The 18,102-nt window shown below is 37.9% G+C and overlaps 1 non-coding gene across 1 annotated transcript; it reads right to left on the reverse strand.

Moving 5' to 3' along the window:
• Positions 1 to 13,459: 13,459 nt before the first annotated feature.
• Positions 13,460 to 13,566, reverse strand: LOC131222439 (small nucleolar RNA R71). The gene has a single exon (XR_009160045.1). It is a non-coding gene; the product is annotated as a small nucleolar RNA R71 (small nucleolar RNA).
• Positions 13,567 to 18,102: the final 4,536 nt, after the last annotated feature.

Genomic DNA, 18,102 nt, shown 5'->3' on the forward strand with positions numbered 1-18,102 from the left:
CATTGAAGGGGTGACTGATTTAAATGCTTAAGAAATTATTGAAAGTTTAGAAGACATTTATACATACATGATACACCACTTAAGGAATTCTTTACTAAGGTTAGAAGAAATTATTTTATATGTTTATATTCAATTATTTAGAGATGACTAGTGAGGATGAAGTCCCAACTACCCCTAGTGCTGGTGAGTCAGCCACATCATCTCTTATTGTTAAGGGTAAGGGGTCTTCAATTGCAAGTAAAGGAAAGAAAAGATCAGCTGCTTGGAATGATTTTAAAGTAATAGTTAACAATGTCGCTAAGATCAGATGTTTGCACTGCAAAACTTTATACAACAAAAATACATGGGGGTCGACTACTCATTTAAACAAACATAGGTAAAGTTGTTCAAGGAGACCTACAATTTCACCTTTAGGCCAACAATTGCTATCGTTTACAAAGTCTAAAGGAGTTGCTTCTGAAGGTAAACTTACCACTCATAAGTTTGAAAGAGAGAAGCTGAAGGAGTTGTTTGCAAGGCTTATTATCGTTCACGAACATCCATTTAAAATGATAAAAAGTGAAGTGTTCATGGGATACAGTAAATTCCTTAATCCTCAGGTTGAGAAGGTCTCCCATATTACTGTGAAGAGGGAGTGCATGAAGATGTATGCAAGTGAGAAAATGAAGTTGAAAGCTGTTTTAGCATCGATTTCAAGGATAAGTTTGACTTTGGATATGTAGACGACGCAAAATCAAAGAAATGAATACATTTCATTGACTACACAATATGTTGATGAAAATTGAAAACTATGCAAGAGAATATTCAACTTTCGCCACCTTTCACCTCCCAATTCTGGTTTGGTTATTTCGGATTGCATTTACAACTGCCTATGAGATTGGGATATTGAAAAAAAAAAGTCTCTTCATTAACTTTAGATAATGCTTCAACAAATGATAGTGTAATATCATTCTTATGTAACTAGTTCAAGACAACCGATAATTTATTTTTTGAGGGAAAAATATTTCAAGTTTGGTGTTGTCACCCCGAACGTTTCAATACCCGAGTATCGAAAGTTCTTGAGTGTTACCATGAAAGGTAACATAATATTTACATATATGCGACACCACTCTAGCTATCCTAGCCTTACATCTATTCTCTAACATGAATTTAATCTTCAAGAACAGTTCTCACCCACAAATCAAGCCATCCGACTGTTGATCACGTTGTTTAGTACATGTAAATTTCCCTAACTGGATCAATGCATAAACTTTCATCCATAATGATCTATACATAAGCTCTTATATAATAAGAACTACTTAGAAACGTGCCTACAACCATGTAAAACCCTTGGATTTCACAAAGCTCTTAGATCAGCAATAATTACCAAAATGCCATTAACATAGACCACTAAATTCTAGATCATATGGTTCCCACAATCTGTTTAATATGAAAATTTACACCATGCCTAAGAATCCTAAATTAACCGTACATGTCGAATTTCAGCCCTTAGATCATTGTATAAATGACCCGATCGATAGATCAATTCCTTAACCGTTGATTTTGGCGCCCATCAAAGGCCAGGGGTAGTCGGAGTAGGATGTTTCTCTTCATCTATGTCTGTATGATTTTATGAATAGGTTGGATGACAAATAAACATCACTATAGGGCCTAGAAAGGTTTCATCAGTGGAAATTATAACACCCACTAGTACGGTCCACCTGATCTTTGGATATACTTCAATCATGGGCCCAACACCTTAAATTACATGGAAAAACAAATGGACGGTGTAGATTTCCCGGAAACATCATAGTGGACCCCACTACAAGTGATGCATGCACATGGGGTATGTGCACCCGCACTACACAGAACTTAAGAGTCCAGTCAAAGCACACTGACCGAATCCGTCCCGAACTCTCCCTCCTACTTTCACACCGCTCCTGCGCTGGTAGGTTCAAACAGACCCAACTTGGACGGAGGTGGGACCCACCATCAAGGTCCATATTGATGATCTGAACCATCCATCGGATCTAGATGATGGGCCCGACCAAAGACACGCAGGCCTCACTCGTGGATGCACACGTGTGCGCACACAAACGCCAGCAGAGTGGACCTTGTGCGACTAGATTTTCTGAAAACAGAAAGCTTCTATATTCTCCTCTCCTCCACGTTAACGATTCGTGTGGAAGCCTCTCCTTAAATCTCAGTCGTCCGAAATCCTCCCAACGTAGGTTCCGAAGCTCCCCACATCGGTAGAAGATGTAAAGGAGTGCGGCAATCCGCCGTCTTCCACAGAGCTTGGACCCACCTCATATTTCGTATTCTGTATGGAAGCTTCACAGAAAAATCTGATGGAAGGATCGGATTTCCCGAACGCCCATGACAGTGGACCCCACCTATCCAAACAATAAGATTGGAGTTAGATCCTTTCCACAAATCAACGTTGCTGAAAACATGATCGTTTTTCAAGAACTTCCGCTGCACAGCGTGACCGAGAAACCTGGCTCTATTCTGGGATGTCCAAAACAAGAAGGAAGGACGTTCGATCCTCTCCACGTTGATGCAAAAAAGAAATAAAGAAAGAAAGACTGCTTTACACATCTCGCTTGCGAAACATCCGCGTTGTTTCACTCTTGTATAACACGAGCAGTGTAACAACTACGTAAAGAAGGGCCTAGATCTCCCGACAACTTATAAATTATCCCCACCATATGACACTAGAAGACAAACACGACAGAAAGAAGAGAGAGAGAGGGAGAGCTTTGGCCGTCTTGCAGAGTGTCAGCGAGAAAGAGAGAAGAGGAAAGGAAGAAGAAGAAAAGAAAAGAAAAGGAAGAAAAGAAAGAGAAAGAAAAGAAAATAAGGAAAAGAAAGGAAAGGAAAAGGAACCAAAGAAAAAGAAAAGAGAAAGAAAGGAAAGAAAAAGAAGAAAGAAAGAAAGAGAAAGGAAAGAAAGAAAGAAAGAGAAAGGAAAGGAAGGGAAGAAAGAGAGAGAGAGAGAGAGATTCTTTGCTGAGTGACTCTCCAACTCAGCCTTTAAGCTGTTACTCGACATTAGTTCAAGATGGGAAAGCGGGTTCTGATCCTAGGATTACTCGAGGCCTGTGACCTTATTAGCAGATATCAAATAGCTGAAGGTAAGGATTTTATCCTTTAAGTTGTTATATTTATCTTGCCTTTTACATGCCTTCCTGTTATTTTATCATGTCTTTAACATGCCTTTATATTACTTTGAATTTTCCCTACAATTATATGTTTTACCACCAATTATTTGCCCTTGGCTTACAGTATAATGTTGATTAAGAGTGATCTTTCTGAATTTATGTGGGGCCTTGGATACAAGCCTTGCCCTTACCTTATCAAATTTATTGAGTTGGTCCTGTCACTCATCTCTGTATTTGAGTTAGCCCTGCCACTCGTCTCTTTATTTGAATTGACTCTACCACTCATCTCTTTATTGAGTTGGTTATTGTCACTCTTTTTATTATTGAATCGGCCGTTGCTGCTTTTCTATTTGTTGAGTTAGCCATTGCTACTCTTCTTTTGTTGAGTTAGCCATTGCTACTCTTCTTTTATTAAGTTGACCATTGTCACTCTCCTATTTGTTATGTTGGCCATTGCCGCTGTTTGAGCTGACCATTGTCACTCTTCTCTTTATTATATTGGTATTGTGCTATTTATCTTTAAGGCTTGGGCATGTGTCTTGATATTCCAGGACCCCATGATTAAGTTTACATTCTCTATAAGTGCAAGCGATGTGTTAAGATGTATCAAACTAGTGATTCAAATATTTATCATGGACGTAATGCGTTATGGGTAGTGGTCCTCTTGGTCGGCACGTAATTCCGTAGGTTGGTTAGCGTGGTGTACAATCGATGTAGGTGAATCGTCATATGTGTTACATCACTTTTTCGGCATTAGATGTCGCAAATAGTCGCTCTATGAACACATCGTATTATGTAAATCTCCCAACTATGTGTTGTGTTGCCTTGAGATGTTTACGTAAATCCACGTTAGCGTTGGCCATGCCGGCGAATATCCGTAGTTATGAGATGCAGGTCGAGTCAGATTTTCTATGAATTATAATCCACATTGTGATGATCACTACGTATGATAAGCCGCACACACTATGCTAGGCATGTATCTCATATAGGTTATTTGCGCATACAGATATCTCATTTATTAGTGGAGTACGAGACATATCAGAACCCTTACGTTACTTTTATGAATCTCTTGAATTACTATTAATTTTAAAGGATAACCATTACTATGAGTAGGGCATTGACCCTTTCCCAACCGTACAAATGATGCATGTGATGTACAGATTGAAACCTTGAGGACCATCTCCCTATAAAAGACCATACTGAACGAATCCGAAAATAGTTTTACTATTTAGTTTTATACTTTCGCTGCGAACTCGATAAATGTATTTAGATCTCATTGAGAAGGCATTTGATTATTCTTTTTACTCTGATGAAATATTATCGATTCAGTTGATTTTATTCTTGTGAATGTTACTTTCATGAATGTATCTGGATGTAATCCAAATGATAAAAAAAGGCTCGATTTTCAAAAGCATCTAATTTATATATCATTAATACCCAGTTTTCTTGAGCATGTGTATAAACTCTAGTCATGAAAATTCGGGATGTTACATGCACATATTCTGAACCTAATTGTAAAAGAATGGTTGAAATTAATTGACCAAACTATAGAGAATGTGCGGGAGAGTGTAAAGTATATAAGGGGCTTGCCTTCAAGATTGAGTATATGGAATGACATAGTCCAACGTTTAAATATGAAGTCTTAAAAAACATTGAAATTAGATGTATGCACATATTGAAATTTGACTTTTGAGATATTGGATTTGGCGCTGGAATCGGAACTTACATTTTCAGAATATGTAGTGCGTGATAGAATGTATGCTTGGTTGCCTACTGAAAAAGATTGGAGCAAAGCAAAAGAAGTTCATAAAATTTTAAAAGTTTTTTATGACTGTACGAAGATATTTTCTGGCAATAAGTTTATTACAGCAAATATGTTTCTTCCAGCTGTGTGGAAGATCAAAGAAGCCTTAAAGAAAGGTGTCAGTGAAGGTTCATTTTTCTGCAACTAATGATAGGTGGTATACAAATAAAGTTCGATAAGTACTGGGGTGAATGTCATTTGTTAATGTCCTTAGCTGTTATTTTTGATCCTCGGTGCAAGATGAGTTATGTTAAGTACATCTTTATGAAGATTTATTTTAATGAAAAGGCAGTAACTGAATCCTCAAAGGTTTGTGACACAATCGAAGCATTGTACAATATGTACACAACTACAAGATCCACACTAAGTGTTAACAAATCGAATGTTGCTACAAGCTTTAATATTATGCTCGATGATGATTACATATTTTTCTTAGCAAAGAAAATACAAATACTGAAATGAAAGAATCAGAGTTTGTAACACCCCGAACATTTCAATAACCGAGTATTAAAAGTTCTCGAGTATTACCATGAAAAGTAATATAATACATATATGTGTACGATACAAATTTAACTATCCTAATCTTACATCCATTCCCTGACATGAATATAACCGTTGGGAATGATCTCCATTCATAGATCCGTCAATCTGACGGTTGATTTTGAGACTAGACTATCTATCATATGATTTGACGTGTGTACCTTCCCTTAAATGAATTGGTGAATAACTCCTTATCTATAATGATTTAGATGTAAGTTCTTTTGTAAGAATTGTTTGGAAATGTGGATATAACCATGTAAAACTGTTAGATTTCACAAAACTCTTAGATTAACAATAATTACGAAAATGACACTACCTAAACCCCTAAATTCTACATCACATGGTTCTCACTATCCATTTAATTTGAAATTTTATACCATTCCTATGTATCATAAATTAACCATACATGTCGAATTTCAGCCCTTAGATGATTGTAAAAGTGACCCAATTGACAGATCAACCCTTTAACCATTGATTTTGATGTCCATTGAGTGAAGAAAAACCTCGTGAATAGTCATAGTTGGATGTTTCTCTTCATACAAACGACTTAAATTACCCATCATATAGACCAAGTGTGAAATATGAAGACTCCACTTTAGTAGCCTTTCCTTAGACACGAAGTTATCCTTTTAAGGCTTATCAACTCTTTATAAATCTAGATCTTCGGATCTAATCACTTCCTCCTGTCCATCGAAAATTAAACTTGGACTACACATTGGCCTTACATGACTATGACATCATATAAAATTTGGACCCCGACCTATGATCCGACACCATTGAACCTTGAAGCCAGTTCCTTCATTTTGACGTAAAAGGTGATATTTTATATCCAGCCTTTTCCCACCATCAATCAACCACCAAGATTTGTCCAATCGTCTGCCTATATCGACTACACATTTAATCCAAATTTGGGCCCTGATCATTAAGTGTGAACTGTTAATTTAGATCAACTCCATTTTGGCAACCGCTAGAAGAGATTTCAAGATAAACTTATCTAAGGCTCAGATCTACCTCATGCTTGGGCTTATGGGCCAACATGACACGACCAGACGGCTAACATGACACGACTAAACTGATGAGTGGAATAGATTTCCCGAACATGCATCATAGTGGACCCCACTTAGCCCATATACAAGTTACGTCTAGATAAAGGAGAGTGAATCTGTTACGAAAGTAGCTTCTTACGAAGAACTCTCCCTCACATGTCCTTGCAATGTGTGACCCACCCAAGGCTTGAATCCACTTCATATTTGAGCCTATAATAGAACATGATTCTACAACATTGATGAACGGAGCGGATTCCACAATGAAACATCACAATGGACCCCACTCTACGTGTCGCATGTGCACAGCGCCGACGCTGCACAAGACCAGGAAATCCGTTCAGACGAGCTTGACCCGACTCTTATTCGAAGAAGAGATTTCTCTCCTCCTCTTCCACCGCAACGGACAGACTGTGTACGTTTTTGGAACTGTTGTTGGCCACCATGATCGTCTGTCAGGATGATTTGAACCGTCCATCATGTTGAGGGGCTCGGTCGAGTAAAACCATGCTATCCACACACTGATCAGGGACATCCAAATCATGTAGATGCTGCAACAACGGCAACCACTTTTGCGTATCAACCTACACACTTAACCAAGAAAACGTGGTAGTTCCGCCCTCTCCGAACAAAGACATCCTCGCCGACTTTCACAATAGATGGACATCCTCGCCGACTTTCACAACAGATCTGTCGATTTACAAGAATTCTGCCGGGTTCCACGTTTTCTTGCGAAATGAGTCCTCTGCGTTGTGGATCCACGAACCCCACTTTCACCTCAGATCTGATGGCCAGGGAGCATCGCCTGGCCAATCCGACCCACTTAGAGACGTCCAAACTTGAAGAAAGCAGATCGGGTCCGACCCACCATTAAAGCAGGCATCAATCCTTCACCAACAGGGTCGTCTGATCAGAAATCCAAACCAGCCATTAACGGATTGTCGGACTCTCAGTGGGCCCAGTCGGTCTGCAGAAAACAATCCCAAGAAGAGAAGGATTGCAAGACTCGAAGCAATTTACGCATACACGTCACAACCAACGAATTGAGTGGCTGTTTACGCACACCATGTTACGCAAACCCAATTGCGTAAGAAGGATCTAGAGATCCAGTAGGCTATAAAAAGCCCTTAGCACCTGCCAGAAAATAACGCAAACAACAGAGAGAGAGCAACGGCCAGCCCTGCTGGACGTATCAGCAAGAAAAGAAAGAAGGAAAGAAATAGAAAGAGAGAGAAAGAGAGAAAAGAAAAGAAAAGAAAGAAAGAAAGAAAAGAAAAGAAAAAGAAAGAAAGAGAGAGAGAGAAAGAGAAGAAGAAAAGAGAAAGAGAAAGAGAAGAAACAAGAGATTTCGCGTGGTGATGTTACACCACATCGAGTCATGACCGAGTTGACTTAGTGAAAGAATATGATCAAACCTGTTTTGGGCTAAGACTCGGGTGCTGATGAAGGTAAGTTAGCCATTTACGTGAAAGTCTATATTAAGTTTTGATTTCAATAATAATTAGTTAAAGATGAAAACCCGGATTAAGCCCTAACCATATAATCAGTGTAATCTATGGTTGAAGTTGAAGTTGAATTTAAAGTGCACGCACTAGGTTCTAACAAGATGAAAAGGCACTTCAATGTCAAAGGTGAGGGTTTATTTCTTTAAGCTTATGGTAATTTAAGTTGATATCTTATTGTCTTGCTTTTTACATACTATGTTTCATGTTACCGTGAATTCTCCCTGCAATTATATGTTTTACCATCAATTATCTGCCTTTTGGGATTTTAGTATAATATTGATTATATGAGATCTTTATGAATTTATATGGGGGCGATGGATACAAGCATTGCCCTTACCTTTATCAATTTATTGAGTTGGATCTTGCCACTCTCATCTTTATTGAGTTGGTCATTACCACTCTCTTTATTATTGACTTGGCCATTGCCACTCGTCTATTTGTTGAGTTAGCCTTTGCTACTTTTCTTTTATTGAGTTAACCATTATTACTCTTCTCTACATTATGTTGGCTATTGTCACTTTTATTTTTGTTAAGTTGACCACTATCACTCTTCTCTTTATTATATTGGCCTTATGTTATTTATCTTTAAGACTTAAGCATGTGTCTTGATATTCCATGACCCCAGGATTCAGTTTCCATTCTCTATAAGTGCAAGCGATGTGTTAAGATGTATCAAACTAGTGATTCGAATATTTTTATCATGGACGTAATGCGCTCTGAATAAAGACCCTCTTGGTTGTCACATAATTCTATGGGCTTTGGGTAGTGGTGCGCAAATCAATGTGTAATTTACAAATGCAGTGTCACATTACTTCCAGGATTGAATGTCACAAATAGTCGCTCCATGAATAAATCATGTCATGTAATTCATCCGACTCATGTGTTGTGTGCCTTGAGGTGTTCACGTAAATCCACGGTAGCGTCGGACATGCCGGTGAATCTCTGTAGTGTGAGATGGGGGCGATCCGAGTTTTTTATGAATCATATTCTATATTGTAATGGTCACTATGTACGATGAGTTGTATACGCTTTGCTAAGCATGCATATCATGTAGGTTGTTTGCGCATGTTGATACCTTCGTATCAGTGGAGTACATGACATATTAGAACCCTTACATTACTTTTATGAATCTTTTGAATTTTTGCTAATCTTAAAGGATAACTATCACTATGAGTAGGGCGTTGACCCTCTCTAACCGTACAAATGATGTAGGTGATGTATATATGGAAGATCTAGAAGGCCATCTCCCTATGGAAGACTATACTGAAAGAATACGAAGATAACTTTATGATTTAGTTTTATACTGCAGCTGCGAACTCAATAATGTAATAAGCTTCCATTAAGAAGGCTTTGATTATTTATTGAACTCTTTTACTCTAATGGCATAATCAATACAGTCGATTTTATTTTTATGAATGTTACCTTCATGAATGTATTCAGATGCGATTTTAAAAAAATGGTGTGATTTTCTAAAGCATCCAGTTTATATATTATTAACACCCGATTTCCTTGGGCACGAGTACAAACTCAGGCCGTGAAAAATCGGGATGTTACAGAGTTAGACTTGTATCTCACAGAATCAGTCGTAATGCGGTAGGATTCAGACTTCGATATTTTGGAGTAGTGAAAAATGAGAGGTAGTGAAGGAAAATACCTTACACTATTGACGGTGGCACGAGATATTTTGTCAATTCCTATTTCAACAGTGGCATCAGAATCTGCTTTTAGCATAGGGAGTAGAGTCGTGAGCAAGACTCGAAGCTCCCTTACACTATATACAGTGGAAGCATTAATTTGTATACAAGATTAGTTGCGTCCGAGTTGGGGAGGTTTTCATATTGATGAGGAAGAGGAGGAGAATGCCTTTCAAGCCGTAATAGAGGAAACAACAGAAACATGAACAAAGTTAGGTTAACATTTCTTGTTAATTTATTGAAACTTGAAAATGATATAATGAGTACTCTATATTTTTATTTTTATTTTTTATGTTATGTTAATGGATGCTATATGCGCAATACATTAATGACTTTTTTTTTCATCCATAAATTGCTTTTGTTTTATGTCGTATTTCATTATTGCTAAAATACTAATTTTTCCAACACAATATGTAGATATGTCTTCAAGTGAACCATCGAGCGATGTTTAGGACTATGGCTCCTTAGTCCTTTATCCAAAGTTTGGAAAGTTGAAGATTTTGTATCATTTGTGTGGAGCCAAGTTTGTTAACAAAATTGATTAACTCATATTACACTTATCATGTCGGGGTGGAGATGCAAAACTGTGTCCTAAAGCCCCAAAGGAAGTTCAAGTTCTTTTCCAAGCACTTATTGATTTAAACAAAAAAGCTTCCACTCCCCCGTCCAAACTTTCTAAGGCAGAGGAGGAAGCTCAATTATTGGTTTTGGAAGAAAAACAATTCCAACTCGACTTAAAGTGCAAGTATGGAAGAGGCTTCTACACATCAGCGATGTCCTCCAAGACAACATGATGTCGAAGCAGGTTCAAGGTGCACAGCTAAAAAGAAGAAGAATAAGAATTTATCTAAGTTTCTTTCTAGTCTTGGTGCATTTTACAGGACATTGGGAACCACGTATAAATCTTCTCACGAAGAAAGTTTGAAAAATCTAATTCAAACTATATAAGAAGTCGATAAAAAGCTATTTCCACCTTCTGATTCTGGAGAGGTGCACGTGTATGTATATGAAGATTTGGATAGCAGCTCGAGCTCAGCAGACGAATCTCCTCTACAGTAGTGTCTTCAGTTTGTATTTGATATTTTATTTTATGCTCTATTATGTTATTAAATGTATGTAGTAAAATTATAATTTTAACTCGATACTTTTGACTTCCTAGTTCCAAGTTCCGACATTGCATAATCTCGAAAACTAAACTCGAATTCAAATTCAAAAACTAAACGGCTTGAAAGCTCGAAACTCGGCTCGAAAAACGAACTCGAACACAGCTCGAAAGCTCAAGCTCGAACTCGGCTCGAAAGCTCGAAACTTGCTTGAACTCGACTCGAACTGGTCCGATTGTTGACTGAGCCGAGCCGAGCTGGAGATGCTGGCTCGGTCACTGAGCTGAGTTGAGTTCGAGCTGGGTGTGCCTAGTGACCGAGCGGAGCCGAGCTGAGGCCAGCTCAACTCGGTTTGGTGTTGAGACTTAAATATTGCATATTTTCTCCCATTTATATCTTAGTTTTATGAACATGATAAGGCTTAATGGTATATTTTATACATGTTTGTGTTGCAAGGTAAGTTTAAGAGCTTGGATTGAAAAGAATGCTAAAACATCGATTTAATGCTCGAGAATCACCAAACTAAAGGTTGGATCTTAGAACAAAAAAAATGAAAAATTCACATGTCAATGATCCAAGAAAACTAAGTGAGAAATGAAGAGAATCGAAGACTTGAAGTGAAAAAAAAAGAACCCTAAAAATATATGTCATTCGACTAGTCTAAGCTTTGCCTCAACTAGTCGAAGATACTTCGATTCGAACTCCAGCAACATGAACTTTTACTTTCATGTGATCCTTGACCAATTGAGGACTGTTCTCGACCAGTTGAAGGCTGTCCTCAATTAGTAGAGGGTAATGCAGATGTTGGGTGGACTGCATAAATTTGAGGTGGTTTCTGAATTTTTCCAACTCAGTGTGAAAGTTGGAGTTGCACAAATATAAATAGGAGTCCCTAGGATGTTCCTAGGCATCTTCTAGGGTTTGAGGAGTGGAGCAAAAGCATGGAGAGCTGCTACCAAGAGTTTTTCTTCTTCTTCCTTAGTTATTTTTATGCTTTTCTTAAGAGATTTTAGTTCAATCATGCCTATGGTTGGCTAAACCTCTTAGCTAGGCTAAGGTGTGAAGCTTGTAGTGTGTTAGGATATTTACTTTGTTTTAATTCATGTTTTATCAAACTACATTGAATTTTAGTTTGATTTTAAGGAATACTTTTAGTTTTTAATGGTTTGTTGTGACTTAAATTACAATAGATCTGCAATAGCTTTGATTATCTTCTTTTCCTAATCTAAGATTGTGAAGTTAGTAAATTATGTTGTTTACCATCGTCCCTTGGGCATGGTTGGGTGATAAAATCTCTTCTAACCTTCACAATTCTTCTATGCTTGGTTGTGGGATCGATATATCCTGTTGTTTGCCATTGTCTCTTAGGCATGACTAGATGATGGGATCACTTCCAATCTTCACAACTCTCTTCCGTTGAGAATTAGGTCAATAGAAGTTCAGATATGAGTTTATTGATATATCTTCCAATTGGATAGGATTGGACTCCAATTCCAATTGTGATCTCTTGAATCAAGTAAGGAAACATCCTAATCGTTACAAGTGGATCCCTGGAAACCCTAGTTCCCACCTTTGAATTTACAAGTTCTTCTTAAATTACTCACAATTACTTCCTTATATTCCAAATTTAAGTTTAGATCTTCTTCTAGTTCTGATTTTAATTACTTTCAAAATACACACGAGATTAATCCCTGTGGATTTGACCTCAGTCTTACCGAGATTATTACTACATCGCGATCCTACACTTGGGGTTGTGAACAAGTTTTTGGCGCCGTTGCTGGGGACTAACGGTTACGTTTTTCTGAGATTAATTAGTTTTGAAATTAAGTTAAGATTAGGGTTTATTTACTTTCTATTTTTAGGTTAGGGTTTTTTTCTGAATTATTTTTAGAAACTAACTTGCTTTTTTGTTTTACAGGAGCTCAATATAGAAACTTCCAATTTGGTAACTTCTTTCCAATTCTCTCTCTTTCCTTTTTTAAATCTCTTATTGCTTTAGTTTTTCCTTTTGTTTTAGGATTAGGTTAGATTCTGAAATTGAGGGTTGGGAGTTTTATGCCCAAGTGGGTACGTGATGACACTCTACGTCTCTTGAGTGAAGGAGAATTAGTCGAGGGGTTATTTATCTATCACAGGATTAGACACCACTTAAGATCCTTAGAGTCAATTGAAGTGATGGCTACCAATTAATTGGTCAATCAACCTGCAATTAAACCTCAACCTCCAGTTGAGGAAATTTAGGATGAGAATGAGGTGTATCAAGCACCCTCACCTCGTACTTTATGAGATTATTTACAACCGGCAGGGGTGAGCACACCTTCATGCATAGTTTTTTTAGAAAATACGGGACATATGGATATCAAGCCAGGGGTGATCCAACTCCTTCCAAAATTTCATGAACTTAAATATGAAAATTCATATTTACACTTGAAAGACTTGGATGAGATCATAGCCACTTTATTTGTCCGAACGTGTCTAAGGACACGGTCAAGCTGAAACTCTTTCCATTCTCTTTGAAAGAAAAAGCTAAGACGTGGTTGCATTCAGTACGTCCTCAATCTATTGGTAGATGGAACGACATGACAATGAAGTTTATAAAGAAATTCTTCCCATACCATAAAACGAACACTCTCAAGAAGTCAATCATGAACTTCGTCCAAAAGGAAGATGAAACATTCTTCCAATATTGGGAGCGGTTTAAGGATCTTATCAGTTCATGCCCACAACACGGTTTTGAAATGTGGCGCATCACAAACTTCTTCTATGATGGACTGACATCTTCTAAGCGCCAATTGGTCGAGATAATATGCAATGAGGAATTCATGAATAAATATGTCGACGATGTATGGGACTATTTGGACAGATTTCCTAAAAATGCACAATCATGGGACATCTCCCCAAAATCTAGCACCACTTCTAAGCCTACTTGATCAAAGGAGAGGGGCAGAATATATCTTCTAAAAGAAGATGATGATGTAAATGCTAAAGTGGCTAATCTCATAAGGAAATTCGAGGTCATGGAACTAAAGAAGGATAAGGCTAAGGAAATTATTTTTGGTATTTGTGCTTGTAACATTCATGCAACTGAAAATTGTCCAACAATACCTGATTTTCAAGAGATACTAAATGAGCAATCTAATGCCATGAATAATTATCAAAGACCTTTCAATAGATCCACTTTAAATACATACAATCCTAGTTGGAGAAATCATACAAACTTCAATTGGAGGAATAGATAAACTACTACTCCTTAAGGATTCCCTAATCAAATTCTAAATCAAGGGAAACCTCAGGAGGACCTGGTTCAAAAACATATTCGAAACCAAGAGCTACTCAATAAGAATTTAGCACAAGCATTCTAGGATATCAGATCAGCATTGGGAACGCTTGCATCCTCTATTCAAAGGATAGAGTCACACTTAACAATTGGAGAGAAAGGGATTCTTCCAGCTCAACATCTTCCCAATCCCAAACTGCAATATGAGGTCAGTGACCCAAGCTCTTCAAATCAGATGGAACAAGAGAAATCTATCACCATTCTTAGGAGTGGGAAGACCATTGAAAAATCTATTCCATTAAGGGCTGAAAAGTCTAAGGACCCAGAAATAGATGGAATTGATAGACCTAGTAGCACTCCATATGAATTAGAATCGGAACTTCAAGGCAAGCCAATCGCATCATTCCCTCAACGGCTGATTACACCAAAACCTCTCTCTAACTCTTAGGATATTCTAGAGGTGCTGAAATAAGTGAAGGTCAACATACCTCTACTGGATGCCATTAAACGAATACATTCATATGCCAAATTTCTGAAATATTTGTATACGACCAAAAGATGGCAAAATATTTAAAAGAAAATTTTTTAACAGGAAAAGTGAGTGTCATCCTAAAGCAAGATGTGCCACAGAGATATAAAGATCCTAGTAGCCCAACCATCGCTTCTGTAATTGGGAATTACTAGATTGAGCATGCACTTCTTGACTTACGAGTGAGCGTAAATCTAATCCCATACTCTGTTTACGAACAACTGAGTCTAGGTGAATTAAAACCCACCCGAACCACATTAAAACTTCCCGATCACTCAGTTCGTGTACCAAGAGGATAATTGAGGATGTGTTGGTCCAGGTTGACAAATTCTACTACCTAGTAGATTTTATCATCCCGGATACTCAACCCATCGTGCACACAAGCACTCAAATTCTTATCATTCTCAGTCGCTCATTCTTTGCCACATCAAATGCAATCATTAATTGTAAGAACAGAGTGATAAATTTATCTTTTGGGAGTATGATATTGGGGCTCAATATTTTTTTCAATATGGGTAAATGGTTAGAGGATGCTGATGATGCCCACGATATTTAGCTGTTTGATTCTTTTGCGGAAGATAGAACACTTTTGACATTATCCTCTAACCCTTTAGAGACGTGCCTAACCCGCTCCCATGATTTAGATGATGATATGAATAGGGAGATAGAAACCATATTGGTACTTGAAGTTAACCGGTGGAGGGCATAATTTGAAGAATTACCATAAACTGATATAGTGCCTCTACCGTCTAACCTCAAGGCACCGAAGCTTGATCTAAAACCTTTACTCTATGATTTAAAATATGTCTATTTAGGTCAAGATGAGACATATCCGGTGGTGATTTCTTCCCACCTTGAGCAAAAATAGGAGAGTATGCTTATCTCTACTCTCATTAAGCACAAAGGAACCCTTGGATGGTCGATTGCGGACCCCAAGGGAATTGACCCATTGATTTGTACTCATCGCATTTATCTAGAGGATAATGCGAAGACCTCCTGACAATCACAATGTAAATTAAATCCAAATATGAAGGAAGTGGTTAAGGCTAAGGTACTTAAACTATTGGATGTGGGTATCATATACCTTATATCCGATAGTCAATGGGTGGTCCAACTCAGGTGGTTCCTAAGAAGTCCAGAATTACCATCATAGCCATTGCCAACAATGAACTCGTGCCAAATAGAGTTAGTACCGGTTGGAGAATGTGTATTGACTACAGGAAGTTGAATACCGTCATTAGGAAGGACCACTTTCCTTTGCCCTTCATTGATCAAATCCTGGAAAGGCTAACTGGTTGCTCATACTACTGCTTCTTTAATGGGTATTCGGGCTACGACCAGATAGAGATAGTCTTTGAATATCAAGAAAAGTCCACATTCATATATCCATTTGACACCTTTGCTTACCGAAGGATGTCATTTGGACTATGTCATGCCCCCGCCACTTTTCAGCGATGCATGTCAAGTATTTTTTCTGACATGGTGGGGCAATATCTAGAGGTTTTCATGGACGACTTCTCTATTTTTGGTCCATCCTTCAACGAATGCTTGAAAAATCTGAAAAATATGCTGAAGCGATGTGAAGAATATAAGTTGATACTAAATTAGGAGAAGTGTCATTTCATGGTTCGTAAGAGAATTGTTCTTGAACATATTATCTCGTTCAAGGGAATTGAGGTAGATAAAGCTAAAATCGATCTTATCTCTATCCTACTTCCACCTAAGAGCATACAAGACATGCGATCCTTCTTGGGACATGCTGAGTTTTACAGAAGATTTATAAAGGACTTTAGTCACCTCTCTTGTCCTTTATGTAAGTTACTTTAAAAGGATGTACCATATAAGTGGACTGGGTAATGCCAAGAAGCTTTCTCTAAGCTCAAGGGCATATTGACTAACACACCTTCATGTAGCCACCCGATTGGAGCATTCCTTCTGAGATTATGTGTGATTTGTCTAACTATGCTATTTTTTTTTTTTTTGGGGGTTAGGTCAAAGAAAAGAAAAGAAGCCCTACGTTATTCATTATGCAAATAGAGCTCTAAATCCTACCTAAGAGAATTACTCTACTACGGAAAAGGAACTCTTAGCTGTAGTATACGCTTTAGACAAATTTAGATCCTACTTGATTGGATCTAAGATCATCATCTACACTGATCATGTGGTGCTTAAGTACCTTCTTTCTAAGAACGATGCTAAGCCTTGCTTTATAAGATGGATTCTCCTACTCCAGGAATTTGATTTAGAATTAGAAGATAAAAAGAGATTAGAAAACGTAGTGGCTGACCATCTCTCAGGGTTTGATCTTTTAGATTTCCTTGAGTCGGCACCTATAAACGACATGTTCTCTGACAAACAATTGTTTAAAATTTTTCACTCACCTTGGTTTGCTAATATTGCTAATTATTTTACCACAGGTATCATGCCAACACATTGGACTTCGCAAGATAAGAAGAAATTTTTCGTTGAGGTACGTAAATTTTTCTAGGATGATCCATATTTATTTAAATATTGTCCAGACCAAATTTTAAGGAGATGTGTGCCAGACAATGAATACCAAAGTGTTATCTCCTTCTATCACTCTCAGGCTTGTGGTGGTCATTTTTCAACAAACAAGACTGCAACCAAAATTCTGCTGTGTAGCTTCTATTGGCCCACTATGTTCAGAGATACTCATGATTTTTGCAAAGCTTGTGAGCATTATCAAAAGTTGGGATCATTGTCCCGTCAAAATATGATGCCTTTGAACCCCATTCTTATCATTGAAGCATTTGATTGTTGGGGCATTGATTTCATAGGACCATTCCCCCAATCCTTTGGGACTCTATACATTCTGCTAGCAGTAGACTATGTCACTAAATGGGTGGAAGAAATTTCGTGCTGGAACAATGACCATCGGACGATCATTAGATTCTTAAAAGAAAACATCCTTTCCTGGTTCGGAACGCCTTAGGCCTTCATTAGTGATGGAGGTTCACACTTCTGTAATAGGCCAGGTTCACACTTCTGTAATAGGCCATTTGCAAACTTAATGAAGAAATTGGACATCTCTCATAAAGTAAATACCACCCATAAACAAGTGGGCAAGCTGAGATTTCCAACAGGGAAATTGAACACATTTTGAAAAAAATGGTTAACCCTGACCGAAAGGATAGGTCAATCCAATTGACCGATGCTTTATGGGTTTGCCATACAACCTTTAAGACTCCCATTGGAATGTCTCCCTTTAGACTCGTCTATGGTAAAGCTTGCCACTTACCTGTGGAGTTGGAACATAAAACTTATTAGGCTATCAAGAATTTGAACTTCGATTTGGACAATGCTGGCTCATTGTGCAAACTACAATTGAATGAACTCGAGAAGATCCGGAATGACGTATACTATAACTCGAGAATTTACAAGGACAGGATGAAGGTGTTTCATGGTAGGAACATCCTTCGGAAATCACTCTTGATTGGTCAAAA

The sequence above is a fragment of the Magnolia sinica genome, chromosome 1 (genome assembly GCF_029962835.1).
Source record: "Magnolia sinica isolate HGM2019 chromosome 1, MsV1, whole genome shotgun sequence".
NCBI classification, from domain to species: Eukaryota; Viridiplantae; Streptophyta; class Magnoliopsida; order Magnoliales; family Magnoliaceae; genus Magnolia; species Magnolia sinica.